The 16,475-nt window shown below is 45.0% G+C and overlaps 1 protein-coding gene across 4 annotated transcripts in view; it reads right to left on the bottom strand.

The window, feature by feature from the left end:
• COLGALT2 (collagen beta(1-O)galactosyltransferase 2) overlaps window positions 1–16,475 on the bottom strand; it is a 174,299-nt gene that overhangs the window by 70,055 nt on the left and 87,769 nt on the right. Inside the window, exon 2 of one of the 4 annotated variants that reach the window (XM_090048245.1) lies at window positions 2,333–2,416. The exons of the other annotated variants lie outside the window; for them this stretch is intronic. The gene's annotated coding sequence lies outside the window, so the exon portion shown is untranslated. The remainder of the gene's footprint in view (window positions 1–2,332; window positions 2,417–16,475) is intronic. 4 annotated transcript variants of the gene reach the window in all.

A 16,475-nucleotide genomic window follows, 5' to 3' on the forward strand; every position in this document is an offset into this window, starting at 1 on the left:
ACCAAGTAGGAAAGGGAGTTTTTAGGAAGAGATCTGGCAGAGGCTCAGTGGCCTGTTCAAAGGAGGAAAAGAAAGGGACACAGGATCTGTTGCTGGCAGATCTAGCACTAGACATGGTTAAAATTCAGCAACAACGCCAGGGGCTGTGTGCGATTCATCGGTGAATTGCAGGGGCTGCCACAGATTCATACATGAAATATCCTGGTAAAGAGGGAAATTATGCATATGAGTATAGTTAAATTAATCTTTTATTGTTTCATATTTTAAGCAATTCTACGTAAGACCTGATGTAGGCAGATGCAACTTCAATGGAGTCAACAAAGAAGCACCTATCTCCACTGAAATGAACAGATTTGCACTGACTTACAAGTCTACAGGTCTGAATCTAGACCAGAATATGAAACCTACAGCCCATGGGCCAGACCCTGCCTGTAGGCCTTCTCCCTGGTTGGCCAAGAAATGGGTAATCTTGCCTATGGGGCTTCTTTCCACTACCGCCACTGCCACCCATGCCCCATTTTCCCATTGTTTTTGATTGCAGCTGGCGACTTAATTCAGAGGCAGGCAGGGACAGGTAAAGGGGCATGGGTGGTGGCAGTGTCAACTTCTAGGGTGTTGGCTGTTCCAACACAGCAGTTCTGGCAGGGAATATGGCCTGTCTCCTGACTGCTGGCAAGGAACATAACTTACCAGCTGTTTTCATTTTGACACCCCTGACCTAGACCAGGGGTGGGCAATGTTTTGCAGCAGCAAGACAGAATGACCCAGCTCAGGTCTACAGTGGGATGATCCAGGCACTAGAACCACGGCCACTTCTCCCTACCACCTGGCTGCAGCAGAGGCAAAGCCCCCCCTTTGCTGAAAGCTGCCACAGCCCCCAGCTCCATGAACCAGATCCAGTGGCTCAGTGGGTTATAGGCTGCTGATCCCTGATCTAGACCATTACATTTAAAAATCAGTTGTGTAGTGAAGGCCCTCAGCTACATGAGACAACACACAAGGCCAAGTTCTTCCAGAAACACCCAACCCATCAAGTTCATGACAGCTGTAGGATACCAGTACCATGTTGGAGGGTAAAAGAATTAACAAGGGAAAGCAACTGGAAAAATTAAACAAGTGGAAGATCACAGAATCTAGAGTATTTTGGTGGCCTCTTCAGGAGCACTACTGTCTACCATATGGCAGGCAAATGAAACGCAGCAATGGATGCAGGCCAAGGGAGGCCATCTTCTGAGAACTGCATGTAAAACTGGCCTCATTATTTGCATTAAAGTTAATGTGATCCAGGAAGACTCTGAGTGCCAGGTGACTTCTGTTTTAAAGTATTTGATGCATTTCCACATCCATCAGAGAGACAGGAGTCATGACATAAAGGGTAAAACTTTTGGCTAAAACCAGACTCAAAAATAAGAAACAGCAAGTGGCTTTTATTCTTGCTGGAAAGAAATTTATCCAAAAAGTCAGGGAAGAGGTGAAAGCTTGGGCCTATCTCTAGTAATTTTTCAATACATCTGGATAATTTATGTGAGCCCATATCTGTGTCATACGTCCAATTATCACAAGAGGTATTTATGTATTTATTAATGCCAAATTGAATTGTTTATATATAGCTGTGAAAAGGTACTATGCAATGTGTCCCTGTAACAGAAGCACTAATCAACTCAGTCTGAAATTCTGAATCAGACTTTCGGGTTCAAGAAAGGCATCTCTCAATATTACATCCTCTCTTCTCCCCACTACTCAGCAACAGAGGGGGCAAAACTAGGGATGCACTGATAGAGATTTTTGGGATCAATACTGACAGTCAATTTTTAAGGAGGCATATCAGTCAATACCGATCTGATTTTGGACACCAACCTGGCAGCTTGGAGCTGCGTACAGCTGTTAAGTCTGTTATGGTAGAAGGGAAGGGGGGAGGGAAAGGGTGTGGGGGGCAACTCAAGGCCCCCGCAGTGAGGGAGGAGTGAGGCTGGGGCTGGGGCAAGTGCTGCCCAGCCAGGGCAGGGCGGGTGTGGGCCAGGAAAAGCCCGACACAGTCCCAGCCCCAGCCCACCTTTCACAGATCCGGGGGCACATGCGCCCCCCCCCCCCACCATGCCCTCCCAGACGAATAGTGGGAAAAGCGGCAGGAGCCGCTGAACAAGCAGGCGAGCAGCGGCAAAAGCCACTCCCCTCCCCCTGAAGGAGCCACGGCTCTGTCCCGCACCCTCCCCACCCCACCCCGGCAGGCCAGCGCTTGCCCCAGCCCCATTCCTCCCTCATTGTGGGAGCCTTAATCGCCACCCCCAAGCTCCTTCCCTCCACCCTGCCCCTTCCACCACACCGGACTTACCAGCTTCATGCATCTCTCCACACTGCTGGGCTGTGCTTCTTGTTGCCATTGTGCTGCACTGTGGCTCCATGCATGCATGGGCACCTAATCGGGGAAATTATGGGCCACATTAGGCCGATCTCCAATGCAATCAATTTTCTTTATAATCGGTGCCAATCCAATATCAAATCAATGTATCAGTGAACCTGTAGGCAAAACCACAATGCCATACACAACCACAACGTAGTGCAGTACATTTTAGTGATGTTCAACTGGCAGCATGGTATTTCAGGACTAATTTAGAGCAGCCTAAAGGGCTTAACCCACAGCTAGCCTAAGGGCTGAGAAAGCATATGGTTTTGCCTTTATTTTTAGTGAAAAATATGCAGAAAAAACATGGAGATATATTTAAGCTTCAAATGGAACACTTCAAAAGACACAGAACCAGAAATAATGGAGACAGCTTTCTAGCCTCAAAAGTCAAAGGATCTATAATGCAGGAACACAGGAAACTGAAGTGTTAATGTTAGAGGTTAAGTTACAGAAAGACAAGTTTAATGGCGCAAGCAAATACTTTCTGTGCATTTAACAAGAGAAAATTAACCAACATAACATGCAGTATTGGCAGATTATGCACTTTCACTAATCCAGTGCCAGATGACAGGTGTCATCAATACACTGAGATTAAACTCATTCTCCTCCCAGATATACAGATTGCATCCTGGCATAAAAACTTTGCTGGGCTAATTTTTATTTTTGCTTACACTAGTGTAAAAACAGAGTTATTCCACTTGTGGTACAGTTACTCTTGATTTACACCTGTATCCAGGAAAGCAGAATGCAGCCTGCCTCCATAGAAATTAGAAAGAATTTAATCCAATATTTTTTAAATAAGCAGTAATGCACCACCATTTCAGCTAATGATACTAGGCCCATACTTTATGAAGATGTTTTCTTAGATATGACAAAGCAATGATTCTCAAGCAGGGTGCTGTGAGATCCTTTTAGGTGCCATCCAATATTACCCTATTTACTTAAATCCAAGTGATGTCCACCCCAACCCCACTCAACATGGGAGGAAAAGTTCTTCAACTTAGATTCAACTGCAGGGAGGAGGGGAAGAGGGAGGGAAGGCAGGCAGCTGCGGCCCCAACCCCCAGCTCAGAGTTGAAACCACAGCTGCTGCTGCAGCTAGCCACAGCCCTAGCCCTGTCCCCACCCTCCACTGCTTCTGTCACACATTGCCCTGCTCTGTCTCCCAGCTCTGTCCATCCCCGCTCCCCATTTACCCCAGGTCACAGGTCCATCTCCAGTCAAGGCTGAAGCTGCAACTGCAGCAACCACTGCTGACAGAGGGCAGGGCAAAGGGGCAAATTTATACATTGTCCATGTATAGTATCTAATTAAGGGGGATCTTATCTTAAATTCAAAGACACTCTGCATTCAGGTAAATACAGTGTTAATGTTAGGTGTGGAAACATCTATACATGATTCACAAGATAAAACGCAGAGATTTCAAATTGGACTCCATTGGGTCAAAAATGTTCTGACCTGTTCTGGTCTTTCTGAGTTCTTTTTAACACAAGAATTGTCTATTATTTTTCTATAATCAAAAAGTCAGTGAAATATAAGAGCTTTCCAAGGGTGCCTTGAGTCTAAATGGTTGAGCATCATTGGCATCTAGTTTTGTGTCCTACATTCAAAAATACAGAAAGATTTGGAAGGACAACAACATCCCCCTCATCTAGTGCTGCCGCTGCTTTATCAAAACAATAACATTATTATTAAACTGGTAAAAAATGTTCTGCCTTTCAAAGTTTCAGCAAAAAAGGACAAACTTTTTCAGAAATATTGGTCCCACTTTTCATGAACACTACTAATTTGTTTTTGCAGCATCTCTGGGAAGTATATCCTATAGAAGATGAGCACTGGCTAGCTAAATTGGAGGTCTAATACAGAGCCCATCAAGTTTCACTGACTTCAGTGAACACTGCATCAAGCTTTAGCTGAGCATCATCATACATGTTTTAGAGAAAAGGAGCTTAAGTGGAAGATTAATTGATTTGCACCAACCAGGTCACCAGAGGAGGACTGCGTTTTAGATCTGAGATTGATAACTGCAATATGTTGTTCAGTCCTTTAGCAGAAAGGAATCTCCTGTAAAATAAATTACAAGCATTTTGTCTATTGTAGGGATGCTTATCTCATTCATTTATAAAGGTCCTGATATAACAGCAAGAACACAGGCCATGGTACTTTCAAGAACTGCTCCTGGATGCTGTTTACAACCACCCTTAGAAACTAAAAAAGCACACCAACATGCTCTAATCGAAGTGTTTTGCCTCCATCATTGACAGGAGCTGCTTTCTGAGCATGAGATGTCAGACTGTGCTACATCTATTAGACACAGATTCCACCTGCTCAAGTCCCTGAAAAAAATGTTGAACACAAAAGGTAGCAGGGTCTTCCTCCTCATCATCGCTTTTTATGACAAAATCATAAGGCAAAGATAGACAAAAGAAAGCACATAAATAGTTTCTTCAGGGACTCAAGCAAAGTGGAACAGGATCACACTTGGATGCCTAAGGGGTGGAACTGGGTCTGGCTCCAGGTTTCTGGCACGGATTGTGATCACAGATTTATTGTTAAAAGTGATTATTTTGGGTGGAAGAAGTCTAAAAGATTAAATGTAATATGTATGTGCAAAGTAAAGTACAAGGCATCATTACACACTGACCCTCCCAACCCTAAGAGCTTTTTATAAATCTGAAATGCTTCTAAGTGCAGCATTCATCTCCCTATATCTGAAAACAAGTACACTCCTAAAACAGGGAACCCAAGATGGGGTGCACAGATATGCAAAATCATACATTTGTAAAACCTGGATTGGAATAGAGAAGTAAATCTTGTAGTGTAGTAGGTGTCTGATAATCCCATGTTTCAGGGATTTTGCTGGTGAGCTGTAGAGACCAGCAAGGAATTTGGCTACTAGTTTATGGCAGGAAGGACAGGAGATTGCCTTCCTCTGACACATGCTGGCCAGAGCTAAAACTGAGGGGTGTTGATTGAGGTGCAATGAAATTCCTGCTGGTACTTACAAAAAAGTAAGAGGTTTGCTGGCTGGAGGGTCTTGCTCTTCTGTTCAGGGTCATATCAGATTTAGGGGCAGGAAAAAATAGGGTCAAACTGGAAAGGGCTGTGAAATTAATGACATTACATACTGCCTGGACAAAGTACTTGGGCTTATATTTTCAAACATCCATGGTAGTCAAGTGCATACTTTGAAACACCTGGGTTCTAATTCTCAAAAGCAGATAGGTTTCCAGCAGGAGGAAACAGGAGCAGCAGGTTCTCAGTTTCTCATTATCAGACATTAGTGCTGTATTCTTTTGGGAGACAGCCTCCTCCCAGCTGATTCAGAGGCAGCTTCAGTCAGGACAGCCCCTTGTCTGAGTGCTAAAAGAGCTTACAACCGCCAGGCTTCGACTAGCCACTCTCGGGTGACTTTGATCTACTGGCGGATGTCACACCCCTTCCAGGCCGGTTTGTCATCGAGGTAGTTCTCTCCTCCCACGTTGCCAACCCTGTTCTTTCCTGCCATGTCTTGGTGTTCTTCAGTAGGCGGGGTCAGTTAACGGGTCCCTCAGTGGCCCTGGTTGTGCCCAATGGCTGCTCATGGGGCTCCACCACCCCTACACCCTGGTCTCACGCCACCTTTGGTGGACTGCCTAGCCGTTATCCGCGGTCTTCTCTGCGGGTCACATTCACCGCTCCGCGTCCCGGAGCCAATGGCTAGAGGCTCTGCTTGCCCCACAGGCCAGCCCCTACAGCGCTTCACTCCTTGATCCCGTCCTATGGGGTACCTTCCCCACTATGGCCACTACCAAGGCTTCCCTGCAGCCCCGCCACAGGGACGTTTATCCCTATTGCTTCTGCCCCATTGCTCGGGGTAGCCAAAACAAAACGAATATACCTACACCAACCCGTAACCTATTCCCCGTCCCTGGACCCTTAAGGTGAAGGATGGCTCTCCACTCTGTTCATCGCTCCCCGGACTAGCTCCAGTCCATCACTTAACACCCTGGGCCCCAGTGGCAATCCCCGCCCTGATTACAACCCCCTTCAGGGCTGTCCCCGGGTCTTCGCCCCTTGGAGTGTCATCCTCCGCACCCCGTCATCCCGGCACTTCCATCTGGGTCCTGCTGCGCTCTCAGGTGCCACTTCTGTTCTCCCTCCACTCGGCCAGCTGGTTGCTCCTCCATTGTTCGGCAGGGGCCTTCGACAGGGTGCTCCTCTCTCCCCAGCCAGCGTCACCTCCTGCTTGTCAGTCTCCCCGGGGTCTGTTCATGGAGCCCGCTCTGTCACTGGCATCAGCTGCAGCTCTGTCTCCTGGCTATCCGCCCCCTACACAGCTGTGGCCGCCATTTTTATTTTCGCTGGCCAGCGTCTGACACTGACATCAGCGGCCAGCCGCAACTGTACAAAGAGGCAGCTAACAAACCACGCGGATTCCTCTTTCCGCCCCCCGTGTGTCTCGCCCCGAGCTGCTGGTGAATGCCCTGTGTTACTTCACCTCTCAGGACAGAGCTCATCTACTGACTGAGGGCATGGGGCTGGCCTGCAGCAAGCAATAGTGTGCAGGGCCTCTATTCAGCAAATAAGCCTAACCTTCTGCAGGCCCTTGATATATGCCAACCTTGTGGTAAAACCAGAGTCTATCCTGTGGGAGATCAAGGGACAGGAGAAAAGTCCCAGTGCTGAGGCAAAACAATAGGAGAGAAACTTCACAAGAGAATTACCCAAAGCTTCCTCTCTTTCCATGAGAAGGGATGTTTGGCAGACTTAATTCTATGGGATTACTCATACAGCGTAGTATAGTTCACACGATGCAATGGTGATGGAACTCAAGCCTTTTGAAGGTATGATCCATTTAGGATCTAGGGAAGAAGAGGACTTGCTCTTTCAAATATAATCCTGATAAACCTTGAAAATAGAAAAGGCATTTCATGCCCCAGTCTCCTTCTCACAAAACACAAGTTCTTACAACCTGTGCTAGTGTCTCAGAATTGTGCCCAGCTCCCTGACAAACCAATTCCACTAATTGCTTCCATCGCTGGCCAGGCAATGGAATTCCTTGCTTTACCCTCCTATTAGCATGATTTTACCCAAGCTGTTTATCTGCTGGTTCCCTTCCTCATTGCACTTCCTGTCATCTTATTTTGAGCACTTTCACTTAAACAGTGGATGACAGTTAAATCCCCATCTTGCTACCCAAATCAGAATTCAGATGACAAAACTCTGTTGTCCAGCTTTAGACAACTTAAGTTTGAAAATGTGACTCAAAGAGTAGTCCATAAAACAAAAGCTAACATGATATACTGCTGCTGTGTTTAACTGAGCAGTGCTAAGTAGTAAAGAGACCTTCTCTACCTTTAAATAAAAAAATCCACAGCCTAGCCCACGTTAAAATTCTTTCCATCTTTTTTCCTTCAATCACTTTCATCCATACAGAAATCCATATGGACTCTATTATGGATTTATGGAGTTAAACCATGACCCCCGTATGCCCTACACATGAATAGTTTGGTGAATCTACTTGACACATAAAATACTCGGGTATGGGCTTCTCTTAACTTACGTTTTTTCTGAAAAGAGAGTTTCTGTTTTCCTGTAACTGATCTGCTGATGTCCTATGCACCTCCAAATGGCTAGGGGCCTGTCTAATTACAAGAGGGGTGGGGTGGAAGGAGCACAAACATAAATATAAGGTCTCAACATTTCCTTCAGCTTCTGCACTGAAAAAACTTTAGTTCATAACAATTTAAGAAATAAGGAAAAAGAATAATTTAATAAGTGATATGTAGTCAAGGCAAACACATGGAACTCTTCCCACTGTGTTCCAAAGCCTCATTCAAAGTTTTTAAACCTGGCCTTAAATTTAACACATAAATAATCACATTAATATCAATGCATCAAATTCAGCACATGGTTAAGTGCTTGCTTGTTTGGGTCCTACAGAATGAGATCTCACCTTTACTTCTCTGGCTGCATGTGGGTCCAAGAAACACAACAGGGAGGTACACACATTTCATGTAACAAAGGTACTGGAGACAAAGTCAGCTCTTTGGTAAGTGAAGACAGAGAACTCAAATGTTTGCCCAATTTTAAGTATTAAGTCTTAATCCTGACCACAAAGACACAATTGAAAGGCAGCATGTGGGTATTACAGCTAGGTTCTTCTATTATTTCCAACAATGCAAATTAAGAGCAGAATTGGACCTTTAAAGAAAAACATGTAACAAGATAATAAGTAGACTGAGACTATATTAAAGAATGTATCTGGTACACATTGCAATATTAAATATTAAGGTTTCTTCTAAGAAACTTCTGGAACTATTTTATGGTCTGAGACATAAAAGAGCAAAAGGAGATTGCTATAAAACTCAGCAGTTACAGTTTGCAAGGATTCATGCAAGCCTAAATTTTACTTTACCACTCTGTAGCCACCAAGTTTCATAGAAATTAAGATCTAAAATGATCCTGGGACCCAGAAAGGATTTCAGACCTAGGAGAACCCTTTCGAGAAATTAGCATTAGTTTAATCTGAAACCCATTCACAGCTCCATGTCCAATGTGTAGTTTGACTAACTGTCCACTAGAGGGATTCCTTAAATTACAAAATATTCAATTTGTGACTTTTCACACTTGTCTGACACAAACTTGTGCTTCATAGCTGGAAGTCGCTTCTCTTGCCTCCTAAACATCCCTCTATCCCCTTTTCTGCAGCTGTCTGAAAAATGCAAAGGAACACTTTATGAAAAAGAGATGCTCAGTTATTAATTCTAAGTTGTGAATGTTTTCAATTACTGGCACTTGATTTTCAAAGCTCCAAACCTACCATCTGGGAAAACAGAGGAAAACCATTACCCTAAATAGTTCACTTTTGCTTGAACTGGCTCTGCTCTGTGTTACCTAATCGGGTAGGATAAAATGCAGCCTTTTATTCTTTAAAAGGTTTGCTTAGCCTAACCAGTCCTTGTATCATTGATGGTGAAACCAAAGTTCCTATGGTTCATCATCTCCTATTTCTTATGTTGGTTAGTACTATAGTACATTAGTACTATAGTATAGAGTTATCTCTTCCAATCAAATGAATTCTCTTAGGGCCACTGGTATCGCTCTGAATTGATCCCCTTCCAGAACAGAAAAGTTGAGTCAAAGGGAAGGGTTAGTGCATTCATGTGTATGCATGCACGCATGCATGCATGCATTCATGTATGTACACACACATATATATGACCAAAAGTGTTATATCTGTGGGCAGTCCCAGAAAATATATGTTGTAAGCAACAAACCCACATGGTTGTAGATGGCTGAGTTGCTTGTGTTCATAATTACTGTTTGCAGAAGCTACAGGTAATTGCTCTCCTACAGATTTCTCACCAAGCTAGTACAGTAGGTGTTAGCATGTACATTCTGAGGATGTCTGAACATCAGTTCTCTTCAAATAATCGCTGAATTTCTGCTTGCTATATTTTTCACATTCCATTTGCAGCTTAGCTATTTCAGCATCATTTAGAATGGCAGTTCATTCATTAGACCCACCTGCTTTTCAGAAGTTTAGCTATTTGCTCTCAATTATGGATGAACTGTAAACAAAGGTCATTCAACAGCAACCCGTCACAATGCATGATGCACAACACAGCACATAATATGCTTTAAACAGCACAACCTGAGATGAGTGCTCATTATAATACCTAGCAAGTTATTACCTCAGCTAAATACTAACTTGCCTCTCCAAAAGAACCCGACACTTTCTTGAAGCTTGGTAAAAAGCACAGCCTTCCATCCACTTTTTGACTATCAGCAAGCAAGGAGATTATAAGGAAACTATATTCAAAATCCCAATTTCACATCTGCCCATGCAGAATTCAACTTGGTTCAGATGCAAAACTAGCCCTGATCTGGCCGCAGGATGCAACCCCAGATCAGATCCAAACACTGGTCTGTAAGCCTGCACTCTAAATGATGAGTTGTTGACCCAAAACAACAGGTAAGTTCTTTTGAAAAGGTCACAGTCAGAGACAGAAGAAATGCCATAGATAGAACTGTTTCTCTTGTTCTGTAAAATGGAGTTTTCTTCAAGGCTCAGGTATTAGACAGAAAATCCTGGCAGCAATCTTATTTTGTACAAAGAAGTCAGAGCAGAACCCTGCCAAGCAGACAGCTATGAGCTCACTAGTCTGAAATAACAACTCATTGAGAAAAATATTTTGTGCGTACAATAACTAATTTGTTTATGCAGGAAAAAGAGTAAATATTATCTAATATAAACAGTGATTGCATCCTTCCATGAGTTAATGGTGACAGCCCTTGATTTAATCCCCCCTTTAATTACAAATGATAAATTAAGGGAAGTACTTCATAGTAGTGACTTTTTCACATTCTAGTCACACTCTTTGAACACATTTCAGAGTAGCATTTTGAAAAGCGTGTGTAACCAAAACCTCATAAACAGTTTTCTGAAGTAGAAAAATCAGATTTGAAAAAGCAGAAGACCCAGAAGCAATTCTTATCCTCCGTAAGTTTCAGAAGAATCAGGTAGGTTTTCCCAGTAATCAGATGCCAATTATTTTGGAGTTAATAAAATAGAAGGTCTTAAAGAACTTCCTAATGAAAAACCACGTAGCGTTTGGAGCAAATGTATTAATAAAGGGTACAGAACCAACATACTAAACATTCTTCTTTTTGTAAGATTAAGCCTAATTGCAACTGGCGGAGAAAACTGAACGAAGAACTCTGGTATCCTACTGTGCTACTTCTCACTCATGGCCAGCCATAACTTGCTACGTCTGTGTCCTTTTACAGCAAAAGCTAGAGCTGCTGATTCTCTCCCAGCTAGGATGTTGCACTGTAATTTCAAGCACACAAAGCCATTTTACTTGGCCTCCACTATCTTACTGAGGTCAGCACCATAGCAAAATACTACTGAAAGTAAAGTAGGATGAAAGCTCTTAGCTGTTTCAAGGCATCATCATGCGTATGCTACAATACTCGTTTGAACCAAACCTGCTGGGAGACAAATAAGAAATAAATAAGACAATCCATTGCAACATATATAATAATCCCACCCCAGGAAGAGCAGAATCTTGAATAATAAGAATATAGATGACATGCAGCAAGATTTTCAGTGTTCAGAGTGGACACAGGTCAGCACTTCGTGGGTTGAGCCATTGGAGCTGGCCCACAGACAGGGGGCTTTGGTGATTTCATAGATTTCATAGATTTTTAGGGTCAGAAGGGATCTCAGTAGATTGAGTCTGACTCCCTGCCCTGGGCAGGAAAGAGCGCTGGGGTCAGATGACCCCAGCTAGGTGCTTGTCTAGTCTCCTCTTAAAGACTTCCAAGGTAGGGGAGAGTACCATTCCAGATTTTGGCAACCCTCACCATAAAGAAATCTTTCCTAATGTCTAATCTAAATCTGCTCTCTGTCAGTTTATGACCGTTGTTCCTAGTAACCCCCAGTGGCGCCCTGGTAAACAGAGTATCCCCTATTCATTTCTGTCCTCCCCCCACCCATGAATTTGCAGACGATTACAAGATCTCCTCTCAGCCTTCTTTTGCCCATCCACCTCTGGCCCAAGCTGGGTCATGCCAGCCCACAACCTGAAAAGACTGCCAGTAACTGACATATAAGATTAAAGGTGCTGCTCCATAACCAACAGGAGTTGAATTCAACTTCCATGGGCATAAGCCTCAAAAAAAGCTGGACCCTGAAAAGTCAAATGAGAAAGTTTCAGATTAAGGTCCTGAAAGCAAATCTGTCAGATCAAATATTTATCATCATTACACATTTATTGTGTGGAGTGTGATGTTGCCTAAGCTTTGACTGACCACTTATCCAAAACAAACTACTGCCATTATATCAGGTTCTCCTAGTATCATTTCAGGGTACCAGCCCAAAAATGCATAAAGAATATACAAGCTAGCATATCTGTATTGAAATTAATGTGCATGATTGATATCAATATCAGTGAATAAATTAAATTACCAGCCTTTGCCCATGGCTTTAGATTGGACTGGAAAACAATGTTCTATTGATATGTAACATTTCCCCACCTTTACCCATGCACCCACCTGGTCTTGTATAGGCACTCTCTCATGATCTTATAGTGCACACCCGGTACTGGCTGCGGGCTGTGTCCCCAGGACCTGAGCGTTGGGTCATGTTCACCCCCGAGGAAGGCCTCAACACTTTCCTGCCATGACTTGATCATCTTTTCTTCAGTTGTGGGGCTCCTACTCGCAGTTCCTTGCAGACCAGGTGCTGCCTTTAGCAGGCATTCTTTGGGTTCCTCCCCTACACCCCAGCCATACGCCAGCCCTCAAGATGGCCAGATGATGGGTTGCCAGCCTGTCCCTTGGTGTTGTCGCCTGCTCTCTTCTCTCCCTGTCTGTCTCTTGGCGCCCCTTCACCCTGGATGACTACAGGGCAAGGGACTGTTCTTGCTACTGTGTCTGCTTTCCCTCTGAGGCGTAGCAGTCCACTGCACTGCCTCAGCTCTCCCTCTTGACCTGGGGGTCGCCTGAAGACTCCTTTCCTGGTTTGGACTCTGTGTCCCCTCTGAAACAACAATAAGAAAAGAAAAAGAGAAGAAAGGAATAGTTGCGGTACGGGGCCTCAGCCCACCCCACTCACGGATCTGGCATCTGTGGTCCTCGAGATCCCTCGACGCCGTCCTCCTTGGTTCAGCTGCCCTGCCAAGCTGGGTGAATATTTCTTTTAAGGGAGCCGGGACCCCTCCTGTGGGTCCTCATCCGGACCCCTGCCAAGCTGCTGACACTGCCTGTGTGTAGCCCGGGGAGAAGCTTCACCTTTTGGCTCTGGCATTGCTGCCCCCGCTTCCATTTCCCCACCACCAGCTTTTAAATCAGCCAGGTGGTGATTTTTGATGATGTCATCTCCTAGCACCATTCCCAGCTGGCAATAAAAGCAGCTGATGAACCAGGCGGGCGGTCTGTCTCGGCATGGCTCTATGTCTCCTAAAAACGGTAAGTATGTCCTCTTTTCAGGGCTTTTCATTTCTTTCTTCGGGTGGGTCAACCCTGCTTTGGGTCCTGCCATGGGAGGATGCTCCAGGGTCTCTACTTGTGTCCCTCTGGGACAAGCCAGTTAGACCAGAAGTGGGCAAAATATAGCCCCTGGGCTGGGTACAGCCCCCAATTGATTCTGTCTGGCCTGAGACAGGTCTCTCTGCCCCTCCTGGTCCAGACATGGGGGGTAGTCTGGGCCATGGCGTGTGCAGCTAATCCTGCGGGTCCCAGAAGTGGAGGTACCACTTGGCACAGAGTGCAGCCTGCCCTATTGTACCCCGCAGCTCTCAGCACACCAGAAGCTGAAGTCCACGGGTCTGGACAGCACTGCAGCAGCCCCATGGCAGCCAGACTCAGCTTCCTAGCAGCACCCTCAGCAGCAGCCCACTCTGCCCTCACACTTTTGGCTGCTGCTGGCAGCATCTCCACCACTGCCACCAGACCTGGCCCTGCTGCCCAGGTACCCTTGCCCATCTGCCCCACATCCACCACTAGGGGCACCAGACACAGCGGGTAGCGTCTTCATGGAGACCAGGCCGGGACCCCCATGGGCAGAATGCTCTTAGCCAGGTTGATGGGACGGGGCCATGTGCAGGGAGCGATGTCTAGAAGCATGATTAGTGGGCATGGCCAGGGCCCAGGGCAGGACTGTGATCCACTCCCACATGTGCCTGCAATGGGCACTGGTTCTGCAGGCTGGGGGCCCTGCCCATGAAACCAGAGCCTGTTGCAGAGACGTGTGGGGAGCAGATCAAAGCTCTGCCCTGGGCACCAGCCCTGTGCTGTCACTGCCCTGTGATCCCAGCTCCGGCCCTACCCATCTGTCCAACTCCCAAACACCACTCCCCACCTACCCACAGCCCCATCGCATCCACCTGCCCAAGCACACCCTACCATTGGGGGTCCTGGGCTGGTCTCCATGGAAACCTGCTCCATCTGGCGCCTGTGGAGGTGGGTAGAGAGGGGACAGGCCCAGGGCTGGAAAGGATCAACTGGCATCTCCCAACCCCCACCAGGCAGTGTAAGTAGCTGTGACATGGAGCCCAAGGCAGGTCCCAAGAGCTCAACAAAACTCCTTAAGTGGCCCTTCACCCCAAATAATTGCCCACCCCTAAGTGAGACACTTCCTTGGAAGAACACTGCAAAAAATTCTCTCAAGACAGCTGCTGTGCTCTGCACGGGTAACAAAGGCATCTTCACATCGCCTATACTACTGAGCTGGTATTTGGGCTTGTTAACAAATTGTATCACATGTGAAACTTAAATGTGTGATAAATCCTTCAAGGTACAATTTGAAATATCTGTCTGTAGCTGTAGCCAACTATGAAAGGATCATTTTATGAATGCGAGGTACCAAATTCCACACCCTGCTTCAAGTCTGTCAAGGCTGCCTCTTTCATATGGGTGATTTATGAAGCCCAGAATAAGCTCCCAAAGTTTAGTTTGGCTTGGGGAAATTCCCCAAGAACATACTAAGAGAAACTGTAATAAATCAATCTATCTATTCTAGTACATCTCCTATAAAAATAAATCACTCTTGTCTAATTCAGTCTAAATAAAAAGCTGATACTTTCAAAGCTGCTTTACTAGTTAACTGCTTCTAACCCTCCTTTGCTGCCAGAACCTAGCTTGGTCTCACAGAGCAGGGTGGCACAGTGCGGTGGACAGGGATTTCCTGAGACTTGCTCAGGAGGGCAGATGCTCTATAAATGAGTCTCTCTCCTCTATGTTGCCTACCAGCATATCCTGAATAAGAAATCAAGAAGAAAAAGCCAGTTCTGCCTCCCATTATAAACCAGTCAGCTAAAATGCCAGCCATATAGGTATGGGGAAGTATGCTATGCCCCTTAAAGTAATCCCTCACATTCAGGCCCAGATTAATGCATAGGCAAACTAGGCACATGCCTGGGGCCCTGAGCTGCAGGGGGCCCCGGTCATTCCCTTTGCAATGGCCTCGGTATGTGTATAAATGCCCAAAATTTCCAGTTCTTTCCATTCCAGAAGGCTGAAACTGCACTGTTCCTTGCTATGAGCCATGCATTGAAGACACAGTCTAGTCTGTCATAATTAAACCAAGGCCAAGATTTTCTTATGCAACTAATGATTCTGGGTGCCTAACGAGACACATAATTTAAAGATGCACCTCCAACTCTCTGAAAGTCAGGCCCTTTTAACATGGCTCAAGTGGGACAACGACAATCAGCAGCAGCTTTTGAAAATCTTGACCACAGATAATTTAACCCAAGGAAAACCTGATACCTTGCAGTTAGTTGCTTTTGATACTTATCCGGACTTTTTTTAAATGCATAGTTTACACTCCTGTACAGATTCTTTTTAAAATGCATTTAATTTTTTATGCATTTTTTTAGTTCCCTCACATAAGAGTTTACCGCTGTAACGATTTCTACATGTACATTTGATTCAGCTCATTGTGTTATTCATACTTCTGTCTTCCAGTTAAAGCTGTTTTTATCTTCCTGTAAATTATCATTAGTAATAGAATTAAACATTTTTTTAAGACAATGGTAAATAAGTGATACTTGAAATGAGACTCGCGCTCTCATTAGTTAATAGGAACTAATAATCCCATTCATTTAGGGGGAAGATTTTCAAAGAACAGAAAGGACAGGTAGATGTCCAACCCATGAGTAAATGGAATTCAGGGGTTAGATCTAGAGAGGGATTTCAGCACTGCAGCACTGAGCAGTAACACTGGGGTGAGGGGAGACCAGGGTTTTCATCTCTGCTTGAAGGACTGCTCATGTATTTTATACAATGACAGTATAATGTAAATGTACAAACAATTCTAGTAGCAGGGATCAGAACCCAGGTCCCCACTCTGCTACCCCTGACGCCCAGTGCCCTAACCTCAGGGCTGTAAGCAACCCTGACTTACACAAGACTCACAACTTTAAAGTGAAGTTAATGTACAGCTATAGGCAGACAAATCAACTTCTACAAAAGTAACACTACAGTAGACCCCAGTTTTACACATATTCAATTTACCCGTCTCGTGTTTACGTGAGTTAATATTAACAGCAGAAAAATACAACAAGCTTTCAAGAGCTAT

This window comes from Crocodylus siamensis, chromosome 5, assembly GCF_052110815.1.
Source record: "Crocodylus siamensis isolate JL-2025a chromosome 5, ASM5211081v1, whole genome shotgun sequence".
NCBI classification, from domain to species: domain Eukaryota; kingdom Metazoa; phylum Chordata; order Crocodylia; family Crocodylidae; genus Crocodylus; species Crocodylus siamensis.